The sequence below is a fragment of the Mus musculus genome, chromosome 17 (assembly GCF_000001635.26).
Source record: "Mus musculus strain C57BL/6J chromosome 17, GRCm38.p6 C57BL/6J".
In the NCBI taxonomy this organism is placed as follows: domain Eukaryota; kingdom Metazoa; phylum Chordata; class Mammalia; order Rodentia; family Muridae; genus Mus; species Mus musculus.
Genome location: NC_000083.6, coordinates 74,053,960 through 74,080,909, shown reverse-complemented (window position 1 = coordinate 74,080,909; position 26,950 = coordinate 74,053,960). Strand labels below are relative to the sequence as shown.

At 41.6% G+C, this 26,950-nt stretch overlaps 1 long non-coding RNA gene across 6 annotated transcripts; it reads left to right on the top strand.

Moving 5' to 3' along the window:
• Gm31235 lies at positions 1-25,156 on the top strand. Of its 6 annotated transcripts, none has more exons than XR_003952318.1 (5): positions 1-863; positions 1,963-2,163; positions 6,968-7,167; positions 12,406-12,465; positions 24,490-25,156. It is a non-coding gene; the product is annotated as a predicted gene, 31235 (long non-coding RNA). The 6 variants fall into 6 exon arrangements; XR_003952316.1 differs by having other exon boundaries at positions 12,406-12,509; positions 24,496-25,156; XR_385761.2 differs by having other exon boundaries at positions 12,406-12,509.
• The last annotated feature ends 1,794 nt before the right edge of the window (positions 25,157-26,950 follow it).

The window sequence follows — 26,950 nt, the reverse complement described above, 5'->3', positions numbered from 1 at the left end:
GCGTGTGCCACCATTGCCTGTCTCACCACCTAATTCTTGAGAGAGAATACTCACTCTTGCATTGGTAAGATTGGGCCAAGTTCTGCCCACTTCTCGATGCCTAAGCTCTCACTTGTCCTGGCCGTGTGTGTGTGTGTGTGTGTGTGTGTTCGTTCTTGGTTTGGTCACTCCAGATGCCCTTTGGAGAGTTCCAGCTTCATACTTCCCAGCCAGTCTGATAATAGACCTGACTGTTTCTTTTCCCATGGTATATCTATTTCCTGGCCACCTGCAGCCAGGTCAGCCTCGCTCTCCCCTGCTTAATCATTTTGGACTGCTGGAATCCAGGAGACAGCACCTTCCTGTAGCTACTGATGACCCTATCCTGGAGCAAGTAGCACGGAACACTATGTGCAAGTTGGTAGCTCTCCAGGCTGCTCCTCTATAGCCTTTGCACCCCCCACACCCATTCCGGGTTTCTCTGTGTAGCCTTGGTTGTCCAGGACTCACTCTGTAGCCTCCTGAGTGTTGGGAGTAAAGGTGTGCCCGCCACCACGCCCAGTGCATTTTGCACATCTTAGCTGGACTTTCCCTCCTATCTTTCTCTTATATAAACATTTCCTGCTCTCCTGTGTCCCAACTCCTTTTCTCTGACTCACACAGAGGCAGCTTCCAGCCTTCCACAGTTCTTCCAATTCGACACAGTTATTTATTTATTTTTTTAAGGTCCAAACTCCTGTGCAGAGCAAGCATCCAAATGCTGTCATCCTCTCAGCCCCATGCTCTAGCTCATTTTTCACACCACTGGATTTAATTTACTATTATCGTGCCTGGAATGTGTTTGCATCTGTATTCTTGAGAGATTGCTATACAGCTCATTTGAGGTATGTTCAGGTACAGGTATGACATTTCTCTTTATAACTTTGGATATGTTTCTTTTCCTATTTAATTCTGTCCATTCTTATTTCACTGATTTTTCAGCTATGTTATCGGCAGCACATAAATATTTAAGATCACCGAGTCTTCCTGAAAACTCATCCTGCTTACTGCCATGAAATTCTTCTCTTTTATTTCTCCAGTGCTGTCTATTGTACAGCACACGGATGTTGGAAGTGGCTGCTTAGACGATGTGTCTTTTCCCATTTGTTCACATCTATCTTTCCTGAACCTGTAGTTAAGTAAAAGATAGTTTTGTTTTCGTTTTTGTTTTTAAATCCTATTTACCTTCCTCCATTGTCTTTAGTTGAAGACATGCATGGCTTATAGCTACCACTTTATCATTTGTTTGTGATCTGAGAAACTTTTTGTTTTGTTTTCTTCCATTGCTGATTTTGGTTTTTGGTTTTATTTTGGGTTAATAAATTGAAAAAAAATTTTCATGCACTTTTTGTCTGTTAATCACCTACTCTTGCATTATGTCTTGGAAAATAATTGCTAGAGAGATTACAACTGTATTTTAAGATTCTCCAAAGAAGAGAGGAGAGAAGAAGAAGGAGTGGGTAGTGGGAGGAGGAAGGAAGAAGAGGAGGTAGAGAAGGAGGAGGGGGGTGGTTATTTTCAGAAGTGACTGTGATGGTAGGCTGTTCTGGCAGGCTAGAAGATCGACAGCCTCAATCTGAAGTCAGTCTGGCCGAGTTCCTCCTTCCCTGGGGGAGGTCAGTCTTTGTTCTGTGAGAATATTTGTCTGATTGGACAAAGCTCACATTATGATAGTTAAGCTTTTCTACTCAAAGTTCACCAATTTCTTACCCACACACCTACACAGAAACAAACATCCAGATTAATGTTTGACCAACTATCTGGATGCTGTGGACTGGCCAAGTTGGTACATAAAATTAACTGCTCTGGTACGCCACTTTGGCTTGCAAATGATCACTTTTGCTATTTTCGAGGCCAAACTGGAATGCTGGAGTTCTAAATTCTGCGTATCCCTTCTTGCATGTGTCTTGTTGTCGACTTGCGCCATCTTTCCCTGTGTTTCAGGCCTCACAAGATTAAAACTTGGTAAGAAAGTAGACACGGAAGTGTGTCTCTGTCCAGTTCCACCTAAACTGTGCTGGCAGAAACTTTGGCTCCTGCTGCTTAGCTCCTTCAGCGACCTGCGAGTCTGTCTCACGAAAAGATACCGACCGCCATCTTGAATTTCTAAGCACTAAACACGAAGAGATGTGAGTTTCTCAAAAGGTAAAGTACAAGAGATTCAGGGAGACGCAGAAACCACATAGACAGCAGGAGATTTCAATCAGGGGAGACAGATGTGGCTGGAAGCACAAGACTGGGACTCAACAGGTAGATCTGTGGCTGCTTTGGACCCCTTGTCCCCATCTTCCCCAGGCCCCCTGTGCCTGCTTATGAATTCATGGTTTGGTTTGGTTCCCCTCCCTCCATCCCCATGGTCTTATTGTAGACTTTTTGTCACTTATTGCTCACTTTGGGCATTGTGGTGATTTGAATGAGAATGGCCCCCACAGGTTGTTTGCAAGCTGAGTCCCTGGCAGATGAATTAATTGTTCGGAAGGATTAGAAGGTGTGGCCTCATCGGAATAGGCATGTCCTTGGGGGAGGAGGTGGGCCTTGAGGTTTCACTGCCCAGTGTCCCCCTCTCTTCCTGCTGCCTGAAGATCAGGAGGTGGGATTCTCAGCTCCTTCTCTATCTTCATGCCAACTTAAAGGCTGCCATGTTCCCTGCCATGATGATAATGGCCCAAATGAACAAACTAAGATAAAGTAGAAAGAAGAAATTAACAATCAAGATAAATTTTGAAATCAATCATTGGAAAGACAACTTCAAATAAACACATATGCTGACTTAATAACAAGAGCTAGGCAAACTAAGAAAGCAATTATATATGAAAATAAGCAAAAGGGAAGAAATATTCTTTAACAAGAAAACTTTAAATAAATTGTAAGATGCATTTGCTACATGAATTAATTTAAAGACCCTGATAAAATCAGTAATTATCTAGGAAAATTCTAGGAAAATCAGTTTTCCCAAAATGGACCTCAAGTGAGACAGAGGAGTTTGGGAAGTTCAACTTTGTGTGTGTGTGTGTGTGTGTGTGTGTGTGTGTGTGTGTGTGTGTAACAGAGAAAATTGTCAAGAAGTTCTTCAGGAGCTTCTTGCACAGATAATGTCACCAATCATTAGACCCAGAGACAACATTGTATTGAAGTAACTTCACTTTTAAAAAGAGAAACATAAAATCCATGTATCATCTATCAGATTTTCAAACATCCCCAAAATTTGCAACACGCTTCACTGACCAGGCTGTGAGGAAAAAAAGAATACTGGTGAATAATGTAACCAGTGGGCACTGGTGAAGGTGTGAATAGTAAAACCACTGGGCACAAATGAGGTGTGAATAACTACTGGGCACTGTGGAGATGTGGATAGTGTAACCACTGGGTTCTGGAGGAAGTGTGGATAGAGTATCCACTGGGCACTGTGGAGGTTTGAATAGTGTAACCACTGGGCACTGATAGAGGTGTGGATAGTGTAATCACTAGGCACTGGAGGAAGTGTAGATAGTGTAACCACTGGGCACTAGAGGTAGTGTGGATAGTGTAACCATTGGGTACTGACGGAAGTGTGGATAGAGTAACCACTGGGCACTGTAGAGGTGTGAATAGAGTAACCACTGGGCACTGGTAGAGGTGTGTATAGTGTAACCAGTGGGCACTGTAGAGGTGTGAATAGAGTAACCACTGGGCACTGGTGGAGGTGTGTATAGTGTAACCAGTGGGCACTGTAGAGGTGTGAATAGTGTAACCAGTGGGCACTGGTGGAGGTGTGAACAGTGTAATCACTGGGCACTGGTGGAGGTGTGAATAGTGTAACCACTAGGCACTGGTGGAGATGTGAATAGTGCAACCACTGGGCACTGGAGGAAGTATAGATAGTGTAACCATTGGGCACTGGTGGAGGTGTGAATAGTGTAACCATTGGGCATTGGTGGAGGTATGGATAGTGTAACCACTGGACACTGTGGATGTGTGGGTAGTGTAACCCCTGGGCACTGTGGAGGTGTAGGTAGTGTAATCACTGAGTGGAGGGCTAGGGATGTCTGTTAACATGAGCTGGGGTCACAACTCAGTGGTGATGACCTCATACTACTCTTCCAGAGGACTTGGTTCCCAGTACATGTCAAGTAGCTAGCTGGCAACAGCTTGTAACTCAACCTGCAGGGAATTTGACATCCTCTTCTGGACCCCTCAGACCCGTACACTCACATGTGTACAATTTCTGCTCCCCTGCCATCTCATATATGCATTCATTAAAAATAAAATCTTATTTTCTTTTTTCTTTATTTTTATTGGATATTTTCTTTATTTATATTTCAAATGTTTTCCTCTTTCCAGGAACCCTCCTATCCCATACCTCCTCCTCCTGCCTCTATGAGGGTGCTCCCCCACCCACTCCCATATTCCCATCCTGACATTCCCTTACATTAAAAATAAAATCATAAAAGCAGTTTTACAGGCTTTTTCCTCCAAATCTACAAATATCACTTTTTGGAATCTATCATAAAAGTCCTTAAGAAAAGAAGAAGTTGTATATGCTTTAGGATATACATTTTAGCACTACTTTTAAGTGCACAGGATTGAAAACGGTCCGAATAGTTATGAAGACAGACTAATTAAATAAACTATAGAATATCCACATTATGGAATGTGTTATAGCCATGAATAAGACAAAACTATTTATAGTACTGATAAAAAACTGATATTTTGGTGCATCATTTTAAAAGGCATGCATGTAATATGCTTTCTTCTATATAGGGAGGTTGGGAGAATAAATAGCTCAGTTGGTAAGGGTATTTGCTATGCAAGCATGAGGACCTGAGTTCAAATCCTGAGCACCCATATAAAACATAAGGTGTGTTTATTCTAGCCTGTAGCCCAAGCATTAGTGGCTAGAGAGAGGCGAGTGCCAGGCTCAGTAGCAGGTCAGACTAGCTGAACTGGTGAGCTTCTGGTTCAGTGAAAGAACATGTCTTTAAGACAGTGCTTCTCAACCTTTCTGATGCTGCGATCCTTTAATGCCATTCCTCATGTTGTGGGTCTTCCGAAGCATGAAACGATTTCTTGTTGCTACTTCATAACTGTAATTTTGCTACTGTTAAGAATAGTAATGTAAATATCTGTGTTTTCTGATGGTCTTAGGTGACTCCTGAGAAAGGGTCATTTGACCTCCAAAGGGTTCACAATCTCCAGGTTGAGAACCACTACACTAAGGAATGAGACACAGATCTCTCACACACACACACACACACATGGAGGCGAACCACATACACAAATTTACATATATTTTATAAATATGTTGGATGAATAGGTCATGAATGAGTAGAAATAGTTACCTGTGGGAGTCAGGTGTGGGAATGTGGGTGCAGTCAACGGGTAAGGTGAACTTAAGAGTTCTCTGAGAATACTTTTTACCTGTAACCTTAAACTTGGAACTATGCAAACATTTTAAGTATTCAAATAAATAAATAAAAATAAACAAAAGCTCTTCTTCTTAGAAAGAAGGGCTGAAACATAAAATTAAAGAGAATAGTAATCATTTTGTAATGTTGAATTGTAACCATCTATCCAACCTCACCTCTTCTGCAAGTATGTTTCCTTGTTGTATCCATTGAGAGTCTTAAAGGAATGAAAACCTATGTGCAGAGAGCCCAAGGAACCAGATAAGGGCTTATAAGTCCCATTCCATAAAAAAGAGCAGAGCACCTCGGGGAGAGGGCCTAAGGTAAGTCTGGAAGATGTAGCATGCAAAGATAAATGGGTCACGGCAATGGGCACAGAAACTAGGGCTACCACTGAGCAATGGTGGGTTAACTGAGAATCAGCAGGATAAGTGGTGGTGATTAACACCGTTGATCACTCCCTGAGAATGTCCCAAAGCAAACCTAGCTTGTTATCGTTGGGGTGACTGCCACAGTGGCTTCTCCCTCTGGTCTCAGTAAATAAACGGAAATCATCAAAGCCAACAGCTGCTCTTCATGCCTCTATTAGGAGAAAACTTGTGCTGCTAAAACTGAGAGAAAGGGAACTTGATTCTTTCAATATACCACACAGACCCAGAGCTGGATCGGTGGCAGAATAGTAATTTATAGTGGTGGGATTCCACCATCACCACTGCACACTGCTCCTCCCCGAGTGCTCCCACCATGGAATTACCAGACAGCATTAAGTGCAGACACATCCTGCACCATCTGTTGCCTGAGTCTTGATCCAGAAACTAACTACATCTTCAGGCTGAGTTTCAGTTTACAGAGGATACCAGGGGGAAAGAATCAAACGAAGAGGAAACAGGTGACTCAATGTGTCTGTTACTGGAAACTATTGGCTTGTCTTCTTCAGCAAGAGACAAAAAAGGGACTTTGGGTGTATTCATTAGACATAACGTGGGGTACCTGGTTGGATGGTGGCTTGAATGAGCCAACCAGAAAGTATATTTTGGAAGGAATAGATGATTAATTTGCATATTGACTAGGTGGGTGGTGACACTAGGAAATTAGGGAAAATTTCATTAGCAATCAACGAATAGCACACAATGCTATTTTGGTTATTAGGAGCAGGCTATTGTTTTTCAGAGATCACAATGGAGTTAACGAGCATGAGATTATAGTGTCTGATCCACTCAAAAAATACATAAGAGGACGAGAGCCAAAAGAAATAAGCACAATAAAATACTAACAATTTCAGAATCTAAACAACAGTCACATAAGAGCACACACCATTTCTCCACCTCTTCTTTATGTCTGAAGTTTCAAAGGTTGATTATAGTGACAATTTTGAATTTTTTTTAAAAACATAGAAATGTTATAAGAATATGTTTTCATTTGAATCCCAGGTATGGAATATGGAGCTGTTTCAAATGGTTTACAGCAGCTGACTCTGATTTGCCTAAGGTAGCATAGTGATTTTGCCAGCTGCAGATAGTTTCTGCGACTGTGTGACATTTGGAATTCTGTTTTTTTTTTTTCAGATGCTTCAGACCCTCTGAGCCCCTTTGTCTGCGTGGAACGGGTCTCTAGTCGCGGGTGGACAAAGCGTAGGATGAGTGACAAACAGACGCACACAGGAGAGGTCGAGGAATCTGAATGTCATTTTTCAAATCGAGCATCAGACTTTTTATGCAGAAGACAATAAGGAAGTTGGATGACATACCTGCAAGGTACAAATGAGGTAACCGGATGCTTAATGACTCTTACACAGAACAGAGAAATGAAAACACAAAGACTGGCAGGAACTGGGCAATAAAATAACTGAGACAGAGTCAGTCCTATCTAAGGTCAGCTATAGTCTTAGAAGCCAGGTGTGAGAACTTTTCACTCCTAGGGCAAGGGCTTTCACACCCAAGTCATGGTGCTAACTAGGGAGTTCCGTTCTAGCTAACCATCTCATAAATAATGCAATACTCTAAAACCACAGCCTGATCTACTTCCTAAACCATTGTAAATCCCTGTATATGGGTGTAACTCAGCTATAGTTCTAAGTATCTATTCTGGTTTCTCCTACAGTCAGAAACTTCTTTCTTCCTTGGTGATGGTAGATTCCTGTGAAGGGCAGTGACCTAACTTTTACTCAAAGAGATAGTGTAATACCAGGGGCAGAACTGAATTCCAAGTCCAAGGTCTTGCTCAAGGACGATCTAGGACTGTTGGAACACTGAGTCTTTAGCTATGTCAGAATTCAATCTTAAAAGGCACTTATAACAGAATGATATTGAAAGAGAGCACGTGGACCCATACACTAGACTAACTCGGGAATGGAGAATTAAGGGAACGCCAGACTCCAGGAGGAGAGCTTCCTTGAAAGTCTTTTCCTCATGAGTGACTTTTAAACCTCTCGGCTTTTGCTGACTCGACCGGAGTGTGTAGCATTCAGAGATGGTTGTTGTTTGTTTGATATTGGTTGAGATTTGCTAAATAGTCATGCACAAAGAAGAAAAGAGAAGAAGAAATTAGATGTCCCAATGACAACGCTCAAGCTTGACCCAAAGAACTTAATGCCCCTAGCCAGCAGGAAGTAGTCTAAGGAGAACATTGCCCCCTTCTTTTCTCTCCTTTCCTCTGGCCTATCTAGGGTTAGGGTGTTGAAAGGGTGGAAAAGGGTGGAAAAGAGTGGAAGAGAGAAGAATCCACAAAGTAGCCAACAATAGCCACAGTTGATACTTTTTTAAAATAAAAAGTTTTGTCTGTAAAAATTGACAGCTCAGATGTCAGGCTTATCCAGAGTGCCCTCTGCTTCCTCTGGATCAGGGGAGATGACACTGGTAGGTCTTACTTGAGTGGTCATTCCTTGGAGGTTCTGCGTCTCTATCAACAGGCTAGAAAGTGGTCTCGAGGGCAACTGGCCAGACTCAAGTCACAGTCTCACTGTGTGACCAAGGACTTCTTCCTCAGCTCCCTTGGCTTTGAGTTCTTATGGGGGTCAGGCTGTTCTGGGCAGAGGTGCAGTGGGGCATTTATTCAAAGCATCTTTAATGGCTGTGGCCTCTCCCATGCCCTGTTGAAGCATGTCAGTTACCTTTGTCCTTGAATGTTGCCCAGCCTCAAATAAGAAAGAGTGCTAAACACCGAGCTAAGAAAACATTATCGCTCCTCTTATAGAGCTTAGCAGCTATTTCCTCATGAAACTGTACTTATGGGTAACAGAGACTTTGGTATTTCAATTCTAGTTGATATTCCAGTTTCTTCTCTCTCTCTCTCTCCCTTCTTTTCTTCTTCCCTTCCCTTCCCTTCCCTTCCCTTCCCTTCCCTTCCCTTCCCTTCCCTTCCCTTCCCTTCCCTTCCCTTCCCTTCCCTCCTTCCCTGCCCTGCCCTCTTTCTTTCTTTCTTTCTTTCTTTCTTTCTTTCTTTCTTTCTTTCTTTCTTTCTTTCATTCTTTCTTTCTTTCTTCTTTCTTTCCATTTATTTGTTTATTTACTCATTCTCTGTTTAATGTGTTTGTGTGTGTGTGCGTGTGCCCCAGAACATATGCACGGGTCAGAAAGGACATTGTGAATGTTGATTCTGGGCATCGAACTTAGGTTATCAGGTCTGGCAATGAGCATCCTTAACCCATATCTTGCTGGCCCCAGATATTCTAACTTTATACCTTGGCGGACCATACATGCATTCACTCAGAAATTCTAGGTGAGCTTCCCTCCCTTCTTGCAAATGGAGAGTACTCTGCATGGAGGGAGTGGAGTGTTTGTCTAAGGCCCTCTGGTTGGTTGGTTGGTGACCAGAATGCAGCTGCCCTTGCATTCTGAGCTCACATTCTTTCCAACCTCTCGCTTACTCATTTGCTCCAAATTCTATTTCAGTGCCACGAGACATTTTCTAGATATTTTAGTTTTGTTCTTGTGTAATTGCATAACATTTATCTTGATATGTTCTTAATAATAACCCCCAAAACTAAGAATTCCGTAGATAAGTGTGTGATTTACCTGGATCGACCTTTCATTCCCTCCCTCCAGTCCTTCCCCTATCCCTTCCATTGCTTTTCTCTCTCATTTCTTGTGCTCTTAGAAAACCCCCACTGAGTCCACTTAATGCTGCCTTGGGTAACAAGGGGTAGGGCCATCTACTGGAGTATGGGTAGACATCTCAGAAGAAACCTGATATCCTCCCACTCCAGAAGCCATCAATTGCAGATGCTCCTTAGCTAGGGGTGGGAGTTCATGAGTCCCTCTCCCACCATGCTGGGATTTTTGTCGGGTGTGATCTTGGGCAGGTCTCAAGCTGTAGTCACAGCTGCTGTGAATTCACAGGAGCAAGGGCTCCATAATATCCAGCAAATACCGTTTCACTGAAGATGGCCACCACCTCTGGCTCTTACAGTTTTTCTGCCTCATCTGCCATGATTATCCCCGAGGCTCTGGGAGGAGGGAGTGTGATACAGATGTGCCACATACAGCTGGGGACTCCATAGTCTCTTATTGTCCGATGTTGAGGTGCTATGAGTTTCTGCCTATTACCATCTCTGCAGAGAGAAGTTTCGTTGATGCAGTTTGAGAAACACACTGATTCGTGCACAGATTGTGCTTCACCTGCAGGATCACACCTGCTGTAGGAACACGGAGCAGTGTGGACAGATGACAGTGAGCAGTGTTGAGGTCACGAGAGCCTTTGGGAGAGAAATGGAGCTAGGATGGGAAGTGTTCTGGTAGCACCTCGTAGGCTTCTTAAATCCTGGTTAGTTTTCTTTTTCTTTTTTTTTTAAATTAGGTATTATCTTCATTTACATTTACAATGCTATCCCAAAAGTCCACCATACCCCACTCCCACTTCCCTACCCACCCACTCCTACTTCTTGACCCTGGCGTTCCCCTGTACTAAGACATATAAAGACCAGTGGGCAGTTGCAAGACCAGTGGGCCTCTCTTTCCACTGATGGCTGACTAGGCCATTTTCTGATACATATGCAGCTAGACACATGAGCTCCGGGGGGTACTAGTTAGTTCATACAGAAGTGGATGCTCACAGTCAGCTATTGGATGGATCACAGGGTGCCCAATGGGGGAGCTAGAGAAAGTACCCCAGGAGCTAAAGGGATCTGCAACTCTGGTTAGTTTTGTGGGGTGAGAAACTTCATTTTCTCATGTTTGTGGCTTCAATCAATTTAAAGAAAAATTTTCTCCTTTCTTCTTCTTCTTCTTCTTCTTCTTCTTCTTCTTCTTCTTCTTCTTCTTCTTCTTCTTCTTCTTCTTCTTCTTCTTCCTCCTCCTCCTCCTCCTCCTCTTCTTCCTCTTCTTCTTCTTCTTCTTCTTCTTCTTCTTCTTCTTCTTCTTCTTCTTCTTCTTCTTCTTCTTCTTCTTCTTCTTCTTCTTCTTCTTCTCCTTCTCCTTCTTCTCCTCCTCCTCCTCCTCCTCCTTCTTCTTCTTCTTTTTGAGACAGGGTTTCTCTGTGTAGCCCTGGCTGTCCTGGAACTCACTTTGTAGACCAGGCTGGCCTCGAACTCAGAAATCCACCTGCCTCTGCCTCCCGAGTGCTGGGATTAAAGACATGTGCCATCATGCTCGGCTAAAATTCTTCTTTTTTATTGGATATTTTCTTTATTTACATTTACCTACCCACCTCTCTTGCCTGTACTGGCATCCCCTACACTGGGGCATCGAACCTTTACAGGACCAAGGGCCACCCCTCCCCTTGATGCCACATAAGGCCATCCTTTGCTAGACATGCAGCTGGAGCCATGGGTCCCTCCATGTGTACTCCTTGGTTGATGGTTTAGTCCCTGGGAGCTCTGGGGGGGTGGGTCTGGTTGGCTGATATTCTTCCTATGGTGTTGCAAACCCCTTCAGCTCCTAAAGGAAATTCTTAATCTTGTGCTTAACAATGGGAGGGCAACTCTCTCTCTCTCTTTCTGTCTTTCTCTGTTTGTCTCTCTCTCTCTCTCTCTGTGTCTCTCTGTGCATGTGCATGTATATGTGTGTATTCATTCCTATGTGTTTGTTCTTGTGTGTTTATATGTGTGTGTTTATATGAGAGTACAGATGACAGAGAACAACTTTAGTGTTGTTTCTTTAGAGCTTTCTCTCTCTCTCTCTTCCTTCCTTCCTTCTTTCCTTCTTTCTTTCCTTCTTTCCTTCTTTCCTTCTTTCCTTCTTTCCTTCTTTCCTTCTTTCCTTCCTTCCTTCCTTCCTTTCTTCCTTCCTTCCTTCCTTCCTTCCTTCCTTCCTTCCTTCCTCCCTTCCTTCCTTCCTTCCTTCCTTCCTTCCTTCCTTCCTTCCTTCCCTCTCTCCCTCCCTCTCTTTCTTTCCTTCCTTCCTTTCTCTCTTGAGACATAGTCTCTCACTAGCTTGGAACTTTTTGATTAGGCTAAGCTGGCTGGTCAGCCAGACCCAAGCATCTGGCTATCCCTAGAACCAGGATTACAATTGTACACCACTGTACATGACTTCTTTTAAAACACAAAACAAACAAAGAAGGAAACAAAAACTATGCATTCTGGGAATTGAACTCAGATCCTTATGTTTGCAAAGCACACCTTTTACCATCTGAGCTCTCTCTCTAAGCCCACCATACATCTTTAAAATTACCTTTATTTATTTTTATTGTGTGGTTGGAGAGAGGGCACATGTGTGGAGGTCAGCAAGCAACTGTAGAGAGCCAGTTCTCTCTTTTCACCTTTGTGTGGGGCTTAGGGAACAGAATACAGCTGCCAGGCTTTAACCACTGAGCCTGACCAGCCATCTATATCTCTATATAGATTCCATCCCTCCTATCAAACATTGTTCATCCAATGCTTGGTAATTCATTTCAAAGCCCTTATAAGGAGTTCCTTGCCAGGCATCAAGCAAATGGGGAACACTGTAGGCTAATGTTCTATAGACAGGCAAGCTAGGACTAGCGCAGCAAGAGTGTTCTACTTGGCCAGAAGTCATTTGGGAAGCTCGGCTTGAGGACAAACTGGCTTTCATTCATTTCTCCACAGCTTTCCCAGATATCTCTGAAGATACCATTTTGAATAGGACTCACATCACTCACTGCCTTGGTAGGGTCATCTTTGTTCCACAAGAGGAAAACTGTCCACGAGAGGTACATTGTGTGTGTGTGTGTGTGTGTGTGTGTGTGTGTGTGTGTGTGTGTGTGTGTGTGTGTGAGAGAGAGAGAGAGAGAGAGAGAGAGAGAGCAGAGTGGTGTTTCTAACACAGTGGACTTTTGTGGCTCTTCCTACTTTCAGAGCAAAACCGGGGCATGGGGACAAGCAAGGACTGCAGTAGCTCAAAGCTATAGTACTCCAATCTCACGTCACCCCTTGGTGACACCAGACCTCAGAGGGACATGATGGTGTGTTTTCAGTTCCAAACATGTTCCCAGAGGCTGGACATAAGTCAGGATTTCTCATGGTTCATTTGTCACCAGGAAAACAAATTCGGGGGACCAAAGCAGAGACAAGCCACAGCAAGTAAACAAAGCTCTAGAGGAGAAGCGTTCCACTGCAGCCCCACGAATCTGCATGTCTATCACACCCAGTGCCTGTATCATGGGTCTCTGGACTCTCCAGGGATTTTCTGAAAGCCTGGTTGTTCTTCCAGAAGGGACAGAAGTGCCACTAGCAAGAAAATCACCTCACCTGTGGCTCTCTAGGCCCCTAACCTATACCCCTTTCCAAATTGGAGAGTTTGAGAAATCCTAAGACCATGTCTGACTACAAAGTACCACTGTCTTGAGTTTGTAATGCTCTTCTCTCTGGATTGGAGCCAGGATCCACCTCTGTGGGTGGGGAGAGCAGTGTGAATTGTTTCCCAGAGAAACCCCACTTGGTTTCTTCTCTGTGTTGGACTCTTCAGGGTGGAGATCACTCTGGCCATGCATAATCAGATTAACATCAACGGTCCTTTACTCTGAAGAAGCCATGGAGACCCCTCTTGCTGATTAAGCCAGCTCAGGCTCCTGTGGATGCTATGGCCCTGGGCACTGAGCCCAGCATCTGAACTTGTTCCTGGACCAGAGGTTCGAGATGTCCACTTCTGAGGCCATTTACTTCTTTGTGGGCCACCAGCTGTTGGCACCAGTCTACCAATTGTTCTTTCTAAAATGGGAAAGACTCTTCCTTATTTTAGTGTTTTTGTTTTGTTTTTCAACTCAAAAAATGTCAAAATATCATCTATTCTATGGGGACATTACAATGACAAACAATTTTTTAAAAAGTTTTTTTTAATTAGGTATTTTCCTCATTTACATTTCCAATGCTATCCTAAAAGTCCTCCATATCCACCACCTCCCCCCACTCCCCTACCCACCCACTCCCCCTTTTTGGCCCTGGCGTTCCCCTGTACTGGGGCATATAAAGTTTGCAAGTCCAATGGGCCTCTCTTTCCAGTGATGGCCGACTAGGCCATCTTTTGATACATATGCAGCTAGAGACAAGAGCTCTGCAGTACTGGTTAGTTCATATTGTTGTTGTTGTTTTTTTTTAATTTTTAAAAAATTTTTTTATTAGGTATTGTCTTCATTTACATTTCCAATGCTATCTCAAAAGTCCCCCATACCCTCCTCCCACTCCCTACCCACCCACTCCCACTTCTTGGCCCTGGTGTTCCTCTGTACTGAGGCATATAAAGTTTGCAAGACCAATGGGCCTCCCTTTCCAATGATGGCCAACTAGGTCATCTTCTAATACATATGCAGCTAGAGGCATGAGCTCTGGGGGGGCAGGTACTGGTTACTTCATATTGTTATTCTACCTTTAGGGTTACAGTCCTCTTTAGCTCCTTGGGTACTTTCTCTAGTTCCTCCATTGGGGGCCCTGTGATCCATCCAATAGCTGACTGTGAGCATCTACTTTAGTGTTTGCTAGGCCCCGGCATAGCCTCATAAGAGACAGCTATATCTGGGTCCTTTCAGCAAAATCTTGCTAGTATATGCAATGGTGTCAGTGTTTGGAGGCTGATTATGGGATAGATCCCCGGGTATGGCAGTCTCTAGATGGTCCATCCTTTTGACTCAGCTCCAAATTTTGTCTCTGTAACTCCTTCCATGGGTGTTTTGTTCACAATTCTACGAAGGGGCAAAGTGTCCACACTTTGGTCTTCGTTCTTCTTTAGTTTCATGTGTTTTGCAAATTGTATCTTGTATCTTGGGTATTCTAAGTTTCTGGGCTAATATCCACTTATCAGTGAGTACATATCATGTGAGTTCTTTTGTGATTGGGTTACCTCACTCAGGATGATGCCCTCCAGGTCCATCCATTTGCCTAGGATTTTCATAAATTCATTGTTTTTAATAGCTGAGTAGTACTCCATTGTGTAAATGTACCACATTTTCTGTATCCATTCCTCTGTTGAGGGACATCTGGGTTCTTTCCAGCTTCTGGCTATTATAAATAAGGCTGCTATGAACATAGTGGTGCATGTGTCCTTCTTACCAGTTGGAACATCTTCTGGATATATGCCCAGGAGAGGTATTTCTGGATCCTCCGGTAGTACTATGTCCAATTTTCTGAGGAACCGTCAGACTGATTTCCAGAGTGGTTGTACAAGCTTGCAGTCCCACCAACAATGGAGGAGTGTTCCTCTTTCTCCACATCCTCGCCAGCATCTGCTGTCACCTGAATTTTTGATCTTAGCCATTTTGACTGGTATGAGGTGGAATCTAAGGGTTGTTTGAATTTGCATTTCCCTGATGATTAAGGATGCTGAACATTTTTTCAGGTGCTTCTCAGACATTCGGTATTCTTCAGGTGAGAATTCTTTGTTTAGCTCTGAGCCCCATTTTTTAATGGGGTTATTTGATTTTCTGGAGTCTACCTTCTTGAGTTCTTTATATATATTGGATATTAGTCCCCTATCAGAATTAGGGTAGGTAAAGATCCTTTCCCAATCTGTTGGTGGCCTTTATGTCTTATTGACAGCGTCTTTTGCCTTACAGAAGCTTTGCAATTTTATGAGGTCCCACTTGTCGATTCTCAATCTTACAGCACAAGCCATTGCTGTTCTGTTCAGGAATTTCCCCCCTGTGCCCATATCTTCGAAACTTTTCCCAACTTTCTCCTCTATAAGTTTCACTGTCTCTGGTTTTATGTGGAGTTCCTTGATCCACTTAGATTTGACCTTAGTACAAGGAGATAGGAATGGATAAATTCGCATTCTTCTACATGATAACTGCCAGTTGTGCTAGCACCATTTGTTGAAAATGCTGTCGTTTTTCCACTGGATGGTTTTAGCTCCCTTGTCAATGATCAAGTGACCATATGTGTGTGGGTTCATTTCTGGGTCTTCAATTCTATTCTTCTTGTCTGTCGCTATACCAGTACAATGCAGTTTTTATCACAATTGCTCTGTAGTACAACTTTAAGTCAGGCATGGTAATTCCACCAGAGGTTCTTTTATCATTGAGAAGAGTTTTTGCTATCCTAGGTTTTTTGTTATTCCAGATAAATTTGCAGATTGCCCTTTCTAATTTGTTGAAGAATTGAGTTGGAATTTTGATGGGGATTGCATTGAATCTGTAGATTGCTTTTGACAAGATAGCCAGTTTTACAATGTTGATCCTGCCAATCCATGAGCATGGGAAATCTTTCCATCTTCTGAGATCTTCTTTAATTCCTTTCTTCAGATATTTGAAGTTCTTATCATACAGATCTTTCACTTCCTTAGTTAGAGTCATGCCAAGGTATTTTATATTATTTGTGACTATTGAGAAGGGTGTTATTTCCCTAATTTCTTTCTCAGCCTGTTTATCCTTTGTGTAGAGAAAGGCCATTGACTTGTTTGAGTTAATTTTATATCCAGCTACTTCACCAAAGCTGTTTATCAGGTTTAGGAGTTCTCTGGTGGAATTTTTGGGGTCACTTATATATACACTCATATCATCTGCAAAAAGTGATATTTTGACTTCTTCCTTTCCAATTTGTAGCCCCTTGATCTCCTTTTGTTATCAAATTGCACTGGCTAGGCCTTCAAGTACTATGTTGAATAGGTAGGGAGAAAGTGGGCAGCCTTGTCTAGTCCCTGATTTTTGTGGGATTTCTTCCAGCTTCTCACCATTTACTTTGATGTTGGCTAGTGGTTTGCTGTAGATTGCTTTTATCCTGTTTAGGTATGGGCCTTGAATTCCTGATTTTTCCATGACTTTTATCATGAATGGGTGTTGGATTTTGTCAAATGCTTTCTCTGCATGTAACGAGATGATCATGTGTTTTTTTGTCTTTGAGTTTGTTTATATACTGGATTATGTTGATAGATTTTTGTATATTAAACCATCCCCACATCCCTGGAATGAAATCTACTTGGTCAGGATGGATGATTGTTTTCATGTGTTCTTGGCTTCGGTTAGTGAGAATTTTTTTGAAGATTTGTGCATCGATATTCATAAGGGAAATTGGTCTGAAGTTCTCTATCTTTGTTGGGTCTTTCTGTGGTTTAGGTATCAGAGTAATTGTGGCTTCATAGAATGAATTGGGTAGAGTACCTTCTGCTTCTATTTTGTGAAATAGTTTGTGAAGAATTGGAATTAGATCTTCTTTGAAGGTCTGGTAGAACTCTGCACTAAACCCATCTGGTCCTGGGCTTATTTGGTTGGGAGACTTTTAATGACAGCTTCTATTTTTTAGGGGATATAGGACCTTTATGCCTCTGCCAGGCAACATGTGCTTAAAGACTGACAGAACCAACCTCTTCCCTTTCCATTCTGACTGCCCCATGATAAAACTTACTCGTTTCTTAACTGATCTATGAATCAGCCTGTCTGCAGCACTGTCACGACGGGATCCTATCCTTGCCTGAGAAAATAAAGATGAGAAAGAAAAAATGAAAGAAAAATAAATAAAGACTAACCTGCTCTGGTGTCCCTGTTCGAAGGTGCCAACTGCCACAGACCCTCTGGGCCCCTTTGTCTGCGTGGAACGGGTCTCTAGTTGCAGGTGGACAAAGCGTAGGATGAGTGACAAACAGACCCACACAGGAGAGGTTGGGTGGAATCTGAATGTCATTTTTCAAATAGAAAATCAGACTTTTTATGCAGAAGACAATAAAGAAGTTGGGTGACATACCCTCAAGGTACAAACGAGGTAACCGGATGCTTAATGACTCTTACACAGAATAGAGAAATGAAAACGCAAAGACTGGCAGGAACTGGGCAATAAAATAACTGAGACAGAGTCAGTCCTATCTAAGGTCAGCTATAGTCTTAGAAGCCAGGTGTGAGAACTTTTCACTCCTAGGGCAAGGGCTTTCACACCCAAGTCATGGTGCTAACTAGGGACTATTTCATAAATAATGAAATACTCTAAAACTACAGCCCAATCTACTTCCTAAACTATTGTAAATCCCTGTATATGGGTGTAACTCAGCTATAGTTCTAAGTATCTATTCTGGTTTCTCCTACAGTCAGAAACTTCTTTCTTCCTTGGTGATGGTAGATTCCTGTGAAGGGCAGTGACCTAACTTTTACTCAAAGAGATAGTGTAATACCAGGGGCAGAACTGAATTCCAAGCCCAAGGTCTTGCTCAAGGACGATCTAGGACTGTTGGAACACTGAGTCTTTAGCTATGTCAGAATTCAATCTTAAAAGGCACTTATAATAGAATGATATTGAACGAGAGCACATGGGTCCGTATACTAGACTAACTCGGGAATGGAGAATTAAGGGAACACCAGACTCCAGGAGGAGAGCTTCCTTGAAACTCTTTTCCTCATGAATGACTTTTAAACCTCTCGGCTTCCACTGACTCGACCGGAGTGCATGGCAGTTTAGGTCATTATTCTGATCCTGATTTAACTTTGGTACCTGGTATCTGTCTAGAAATTTGTCCATTTCCTCCAGGTTTTCCAGTTTTGTTGAGTATAGCCTTTTGTAGAAGGATCTGATGGTATTTTGGATTTATTCAGGATCTGTTGTTATCTCTCCCTTTTCATTTCTGATTTTGTTAATTAGGATTTTGTCCCTATGCCCTCTAGTGAGTCTGGCTAAGGGTTTATCTATCTTGTTGATTTTTCTCAAGGAACCAGCTCCTCATTTGGTTGATTCTTTGAATAGTTCTTCTTTTATCCACTTGGTTGATTTCGCCCCTGAGTTTGATTATTTTCTGCGGTCTACTTCTCTTGGGTGAATTTGCTTCCTTTTGTTCTAGAGCTTTTAGGTGTGTTGTCAAGCTGCTAGTGTATGCTCTCTCTAGTTTCTTTTTGGAGGCACTTAGAGCTATGAGTTTTCCTCTTAGAAATGCTCTCATTGTGTCCCATAAGTTTGGGTATGTTGTGGCTTCATTTTCATTAAATTCTAAAAAGTCTTTAATTTTTTTCTTTATTCCTTCCTTACCAAGGTATCATTGAGAAGAGTATTGTTCAGTTTCCATGTGAATGTTGCCTTTCTATTATTTATGTTGTTATTGAAGATCAGCCTTAGTCCATGGTGATCTGATATTATGCATGTGGCCATTTCAATATTTTTGTATCTGTTGAGGCCTGTTTTGTGACCAATTATATGGTCAATTTTGGAGAAGGCACCATGAGGTGCTGCGAAGAAGGTATATCCTTTTATTTTAGCATAAAATGTTCTGTAGATATCTGTTAAATCCATTTGTTTCATAACTTCTGTTAGTTTCACTGTGTCCCTGTTTAGTTTCTGTTTCCACGATCTGTCCATCGATGAAAGTGGTATGTTGAAGTCTCCCACTATTATTATGTGAGGTGCTTTGAGCTTTACTAAAGTTTCTTTAATGAATGTGCCCCCCTTGTATTTGGAGCATAGATACTCAGAATTGAGATTTTTCTCTTGGAAGATTTTACCTTTGATGTGTATGACGTGTCCCTCCTTGTCTTTTTTTATTACTTTGGCTTGGAAGTCGATTTTATTAGATATTAGAATGGCTACTCCAGCTTGTTTCTTCGGACCATTTGCTTGGAAAATTGTTTTCCAGCCTTTCATTCTGAGGTAGTGTCTGTGTTTTCCCTAAGATAGGTTTCATGTAAGCAGCAAAATGTTGGGTCCTGTTTGTGTAGACAGTCTGTTAGTCTATGTCTTTTTATTGGGGAATTGAGTCCATTGATATAAGAGATATTAAGGAAAAGTAATTGTTGCTTCCTATTATTTTTGTTATTAGAGTTGGCATTCTTTTCTTGTGGCTGTCTTCTTTTATGTTTGTTGAGGAACACTTTCTTGCTTTTTCTAGGATGTGGTTTCCGTTCTTGTATTGTTTTTTTTCAGTTATTATCCTTTGAAGGGCTGGACTTGTGGAAAGATAATGTGTGAATTTGGCTTTGTCGTTGAATACTTTGGTTTCTCCATCTATGGTAATTGAAAGTTTGGCTAGGTATAGTAGCCTGGGCTGGCATTTGTGTTCTCTTAGTGTCTGTATAACATCTGTCCAGGATCTTCTGGCTTTCATAGTCTCTGGTGAAAAGTCTGGTGTAATTCTGATAGGCCTGCCTTTATATATTACTTGACCTTTTCCCCTTAACTGCTTTTAATATTCTATCTTTATTTAGTGCATTTGTTGTTCTGATTATTATGTGTTGGGAGGAATTTCTTTTCTGGTCCAGTCTATTTGGGGTTCTGTAGGCTTCTTGTATGTTCAAGGGCATCTCTTTCTTTAGGTTTGGGAAGTTTTCTTCTATAATTTTGTTGAAAATATTCGCTGGCCCTTGAAGTTGAAAATCTTCATTCTCATCTACTACTATTATCCGTAGGTTTGGTCTTCTCATTGTGTCCTGGATTTCTGGATGTTTTGAGTTAGGATCTTTTTGTGTTTTGCATTTTCTTTGATTGTTGTGCCGATGTTCTCTATGGAATCTTCTGCACCTGAGATTCTCTCTTCCATCTCTTGTATTCTGTTGCTGATGCTCGCATCTATGGTTCCAGATTTCTTTCCTAGGGTTTCTGTCTCCAGTGTTGTCTCACTTTGGGTTTTCTTTATTGTGTCTACTTCCCTTTTTAGGTCTAGTATGGTTTTGTTCATTTCCATCACCTATTTGGATTTGTTTTCCTGTTTTTCTTTAAGGACTTGTAACTCTTTAGCAGTGTTCTCCTGTATGTCTTTAAGTGAGTTATTATAGTCCTTCTTGATGTCTTCTACCATCATCATGAGATATGCTTTTAAATCCGGGTCTATCTTTTTGGGTATGTTGGGGTGCCCAGGACTGGGTAAGTTGGGAGTGCTGCGTTCTGATGATGGTGAGTGGTCTTGGTTTCTCTTAATGAGATTCTTACGTTTTTCTTTCACCATCTGGTAATCTCTGGAGTTAGTTGTTATAGTTGTCTCGGGTTAGAGCTTGTTCCTCTCGTGATTCTGTTAGCCTCTATCAGCACACCTGGGAGACTAGCTCTTTCCTGAGTTTCAGTGGTCAGAGCACTCTCTGCAGGCAAGCTCTCTTCTTGAAGGGAAGATTCACAGATATCTGGCATTTGGACCTGCCTTCTGGCAGATGATGAAGGCCTGAAACAGGGCCTGTCCCAGAAGCTGTGTCACTTTGGCCTGTCTCAGAAGCTGTTAGCTTCTGTATTCCACACTCTCACCTGTACAGACTAGTCTCAGAGGGATCCGGAAACCAATATGGCTCCCCCAGGGCTCCAGTAAAGCCCTCCTGGGCAGGGCAGACACCTCTCCCCTGGCAGGGAAGGTGCCCATATGTCTGGAGCCCGAAACGGGGTCTGCCTCAGAAGCTGTCCTTTAGGGACCTTGGGGGTATCTGCCAAGTTCGTGCCCAAGGTGACCAGGTGCTGGTGTCGACCGGAAGGGACTTGTGACCCAAAAATATTTGTATCCACTTAGCAAAGCAAAAGTTGGTAGCTCTTGGGTCCTCATTGTAAAAAAACTAAATTTAGTTGTGAGATTAAAAAAAAAAATCTGTTAACCACTGTTTTTGTTAATCTAAGGGAAAATTAATCACTGAAACCCTGGATTAGGTGTTTCTAATTTTAGTTTTAATTTTTTTATTTTAGAAGAGAGGAGGGCAAAGTTTATTGGTCATTGGAGCTCTTTGCTTCTAAACACTTTTTGTTCCCCATCTCTACGTGCTGCATTCTTTCCTGAAGCCTCATCTGGCCCAAGCCTTAACCCAGTTTCTTCATCATGCATCCTACTTTTTGAAAAACACTGTGAATTTGGCCCAGGAGAACCGGGGTCTATGTCCACCCCTGTGGCTCACATACTTTGATTTTTACCCTTCTGTGTGACTAATGGCCAGTTCACTCTTCATGACACAGAAAGGGTTGTTGCTTGTTTTTTCCTAATGGTATTTTTGGCTATTTTAGTTAGGAGGAAAGATTACATTTAAAACACGAATGTCTCATGGAGTAGATTCTAACTTGGTAACACAATTTGCAAGGTCTGTGCAACCCTCGACAAGTCTTTTAGAATTATCTGCTACCATGTCTTAAACTCTGATTTTCTAATGCTCCTCCAGAAAAAAATTAAACTTGGAAGTGGTAGAAAATTGGCTTAGGTTAATAGAACCCTGTAGCCCTATGGTTATGAAAGACTTTATTTGATCATCTTCTTATTTCATATAAGATACCCTAGGGCCCTGGACTGGGTGGGTACATTTTGATTCCATATGAGATAGTGTGAATGGTTATTAGGGCTGCCTTTTCTAACTACTTGGGTTTCCATTTTGAGTAGAGTAGGTTGCTGACAAGGTTTAGTATGTATGTAAGTATTGTCTCTCAAAGATAGGAAGGCTATGGGATATAAATAAGACAGCAGGGGCTAAAGGAAGGTATTGCATGCAAGCCATAAAATAAAGCTGTCCTGTTTCAGCATTTTATCGAGGGCTAAACATGAGGATAGGCAATGGCTCTGCCCCTAACATCTGTGGAACTGGGTAAGAATCAGGTTCAACTCCTGATTTCCTATGTCTAGATATTTATAAATTATAAATAAAGCCAATGAAATATTATGTATAATATGTTCTTTGCATTCAACTTGATAGCTATTTACCAGTCTACATCACCCGTGGATTTTATACTGTTATATCTGACTACTTATCTTTATTCATTCATGACCATGGACAGAGGGTGGAAAGTTGAATTGCCTAAGTGTATGTTTCCACCTTAGGCAACATGGTGGACTCTGCCTTCTTGTTTCAGATCTCTTACTGTTATAGACACTTTCTTCGTGTGGTCCTTTAAAAATATTTACTTACTTAACGTATGTGTGTGCGCCCAGATATATGTATGCATACCACATGCCCATTGGGCTTGTGGAAGTCACAAGGTGGCATCAAATCTCCTGGAACTGGAGTTACAGACAATCATGAGTCTTAATATGGATGGATGCTGGGAACTGAACACAGGTCCTTTGCAAGAACAGTTAGATACTCTGAACTGAGAGCCATCTTTCTGGTACTCCACATATATGTGTGTGTGTGTGTGTGTGTGTGTGTGTGTGTGTGTGTGTGTAAAATTTGTTGCTGTTGATTTATATCTGTGCTGGCCCTGAAGCCCAGTACTGAAGAGATGTTAGTGTTCCTCAGTACAGGAAGGCTATATACCTTATGAAGAAATTACTCAGGCATAGGTTATAATATTGCTATTGGCTCTGACCTTTCAAATTGGCTCTGAGTTCATTATTTAATGGGTCAGTAAGCAAAAGTGTCTCAAAGCAGAAGAACACATCAAATGAGACCATATATTGATTAGCTGGCAAAAACAAAAAGTCCAGATTAAGTCTTAATCCGTTCATAAAATGTGGGCTATCAAAAACTCATAGAAACCTAAGCTTGCATTTCCATTTAGGCCAGGATTCCATGTTAACAGTGATCACATGGAACACATGTCACAAGAACTGGCCTAATCTTCAAGGAGACAGAACTAAAAAATAATGTATATTGAACTACAGTTTGTATCTGATTGGCACTTCTCAAAAATAGCAAAGCTCACCAGATATTGATTACATTGATTTGTGAACCCGGAAGCCTCCAGAGGTTCACAAAATGATACAGAGTATTGCTACTACTCTTGGTGGTGCGCAGAACTAGACAGTTAAAACTTATTAGTAAAGACACCACACACGCTAGATTCAGGACACAGAGAAATCAGGCTGGAACTGAGCTGGCAGCCCCCTCCCTACTTACTAGTTCTGGAAAGTATTGAGGTTGCTGGTGGAGACAAGTCATTTACAGTGTCACCCAGCTTTGGATCTTGCACGTCAAATTACTGATCTGTCAGGCAAAACATGCATAGTGGTGCAATAATTGCATGAATCTTCTGGAGCTAACCAACCGCTGTCTAATTGAGGCTGACTCTATAGAAAGGAATACATGCCTGGTATTTATAGCTGGACTTTCTTGGGCCTGGCAGTGGACATGGAGACTTACTAATTTTATCATAGCTTAGGTCTTATCTTAGGCTATCTCTCAGCTAGTTCACTGAACTTAATTAACTCAACTATTCTAGTCCTGCCATGTGGCCTTCACCTCTCTTTCACCCCGGGTACATCTGACCTCCTTCATGTCCCACTGGCAAATCTTCTTACCTCTGATTCTTCTCACAGAGACCCCTTCTCTCTCATCCTAGAAGTCTCTCCTTTCTTCCCCTGCCTAACTATTGGCTGTCAGCTCTTTATTAAGCCAATCAAAACGTGAGAGAGGAAGAACATTTACAAAATATGATACTGGTGATGAGCCATCAGAATAACAATACCAAAGTTGGACAGTACTCAGCTTTCTGCAGGCATAGGATTAAAAATTGATTAATACAAAGACAACCTTCACACAACAAGTACTTTAGATCTGGTCAAATAGCTGATAGCAAGGGAGGTCACAGAAAATAGTAAATTAAGTAAAGTGTAATAGATTTGTTTAAATACTCCAAAAATACATGAGATAGTTGATAGAATATAAGTAACAGTAAGTACAGGGGAGACACAGTTAATGTAGTTTAAAAGATATATAAATTCTGTTTACTTAAAATGTAAATATTTCCTTCACCTTTTACAGTCACTCAAAACAGTATGCTTGATTATTTTAATTATATGTTAATTATAAATCATAATTAACATATAATTATATCTAATTATATGTTATGCAAATTTTGCATTAGATACAAGATGGCTAATAGTTTGATATTATCCATGAGTTCTAGGATGGATTTACCAGCTCTTCTTCTCTCCTGAAGACTGTTGTCCTGCCTATGCCCAGACCCATCTACATCAGATCTGAGGAGTGAGTCTTCTAAACTATGAAGGACATATTATAATATTCAATAAACAATCTGTGGCCTCCATATGCACAGAATGTGATGCTGGGCAAACAGAGAGCTCTGAGCAAAAGTTCTAAGAAAGAAAGTCTTCTAATGGAAGCATCTGCAAGCCTGATGAACTAATTTGAACCTCAGTGACCATGAAGAGTTTGGAATGTTACAGGTCCAGGGTCTATTTACAATTCATCTTGGGTTATCTTTAGCTCTCTAAGTAGCCATTCTTTCCTTATATTTGTGTGAACCTAACATTCTGTGCCTAACAGATTAAGAAGTCTTTTGGAATGTAGTAAATCTGTGGCTTCCACTAATTGAAAGACTGAGTGTCATCAGGTAGTACCTGAGCCCTACAGTCAATACTTCTCTGCATGTTTTCACTAATGTACCTGAAAACTGCTTTGATCTTTTTAGTTTCTTTGTTCTGTTACTATAAACTAATTCCACATTGGAACATGGAATTTGACACTACACCCGTGTTCCCAGGCTATGGTCGCTCTTATTTGGCTCTGGAATAAATTGAAATGAGATGTGTGCTTCTGCCTCAACATTAAATTTTCTGGTGATAACCATTACCCAAAGTGGTTCACAGAAGGTTTTATCTTGGCTGGGCAAATCACAGTGGTGGGGGAGACATGTCAAGGGAGACTGGAGAAGGAAGCTGAGAGATCCCATCTTCAACCACATGTAGAAAGCAGAGTGTAAGGCCTGGAAGTGGGGCCAGGCTATAAACCCCCAAAGCCCATCCACAGTTCTGCAAGGAAAGCTTCCATCCATGACCTTGCCAGACAATGCTGGTCGCTGGGGACTGATGGTGAAGTCCATGAGTCAGTGAGGGAACATTTCTTGTTCAAACCATCACACCATATAAATTTGAGAGACAGTAACATTAAATCTATAACATAAGAGTTAAAGAAGTCCTTCCTGTCTGGGCCAGTGCCCCAAGCAGACCTTGGGTGTGAACTCCATAGCCAGTCCCACAACACCCCGAGGAAGTTCCACTCCCAAGAGCTCTAACACACCCAGGATCATAGGATCAGAGGTGAGAAGGATACAACATCTGCCCCAACACAGGGAGTAACTGTGACCAGAGGGACACAGACACCAAGGAACTCCACCCGACCACTGGCACAGGTTACATCTTGTCTGAGTGGGTGCCCTGAGTAAACCTTGGGCAATAACCCTGCCAGTCCCACAACAGCCAGAAAAAACTCCACCCCAGGTGCTCCAAAATTGACCATATAATTGGCCATAAAACAGGCCTTAACAGATACAAGAAGATTGACATAATCCCATGCACCCTATCAGATCACCATGGCCTAAGGCTGGTCTTAAATACCAACAAAAGCAACGGAAAGCACACATACACACGGAAGCTGAACAATGCTCTACTCAATGATAACTTGGTCAAGGAAGAAATAAAGAAAGAAATTAAAGGCTTTCTAGAATTTAATGAAAACGAAGACACATCATACCAAAACTTATGGGACACAATGAAGGCAGTGGTAAGAGGAAAACTCATAGCTCTAAGTGCCTCCAAAAAGAAACTGGAGAGAGCTTACACTAGCAGCTTAACAGTATACCTGAAAGCTTTAGAACAAAAAGAAGCAAATACACCCAAGAGGAGTAGATGGCAGGAAATAATCAAACTCAGGGCTGAAATCAACCAAATAGAAACAAAAAGAACTATACAAAGAATCAACAAAACCAGGAGCTGGTTCTTTGAGAAAATCAACAAGATAGATAAACCCTTAGCCAGACTAACCAGAGGGCACAGAGACAGTATCCAAATTAATAAAATCAGAAATGAAAAGGGAAACAATGTATTAAGATATATCTTAAAATATAAGACATTAATTTATAAGACATAATTTATAAGACATTAAAATATAAGACATATTTAAGATATATCTTAAAATAATTATTCTGTTTGTTGAATATTAACAGTTGAAATATTATAATCATGTTCTACAAAAAAAAAAGAATTAAAGAATAAGAATATTGCTGAGTATCATGGCTCAAGCCTATAATCCTAGCCCGTAGGAGGCAGAGGATCAATGCAATTGGGGGATTGCTTGTGTTAACTAGTAAATTCCAGGTCAGCTGAATCCACAGACCTGTCTCAAAAATTGTGGTTTTTTTTTTTTTGTTTTTGTTTTCGTTGTGTGTGTGTGCACGTGCGTGCATGCACGCTGTAATTAGACAAATACATTCTAATGTGTTAGATTCTTTTGAAGGCCACATTTTCATTAGACATCCACCTTTTAGCCAGAAAAATAATTCCTTACTACTTATTTTATTGTGGTCCTTAATTCTATTAGAACTTTTTATTGGAAAATATTTT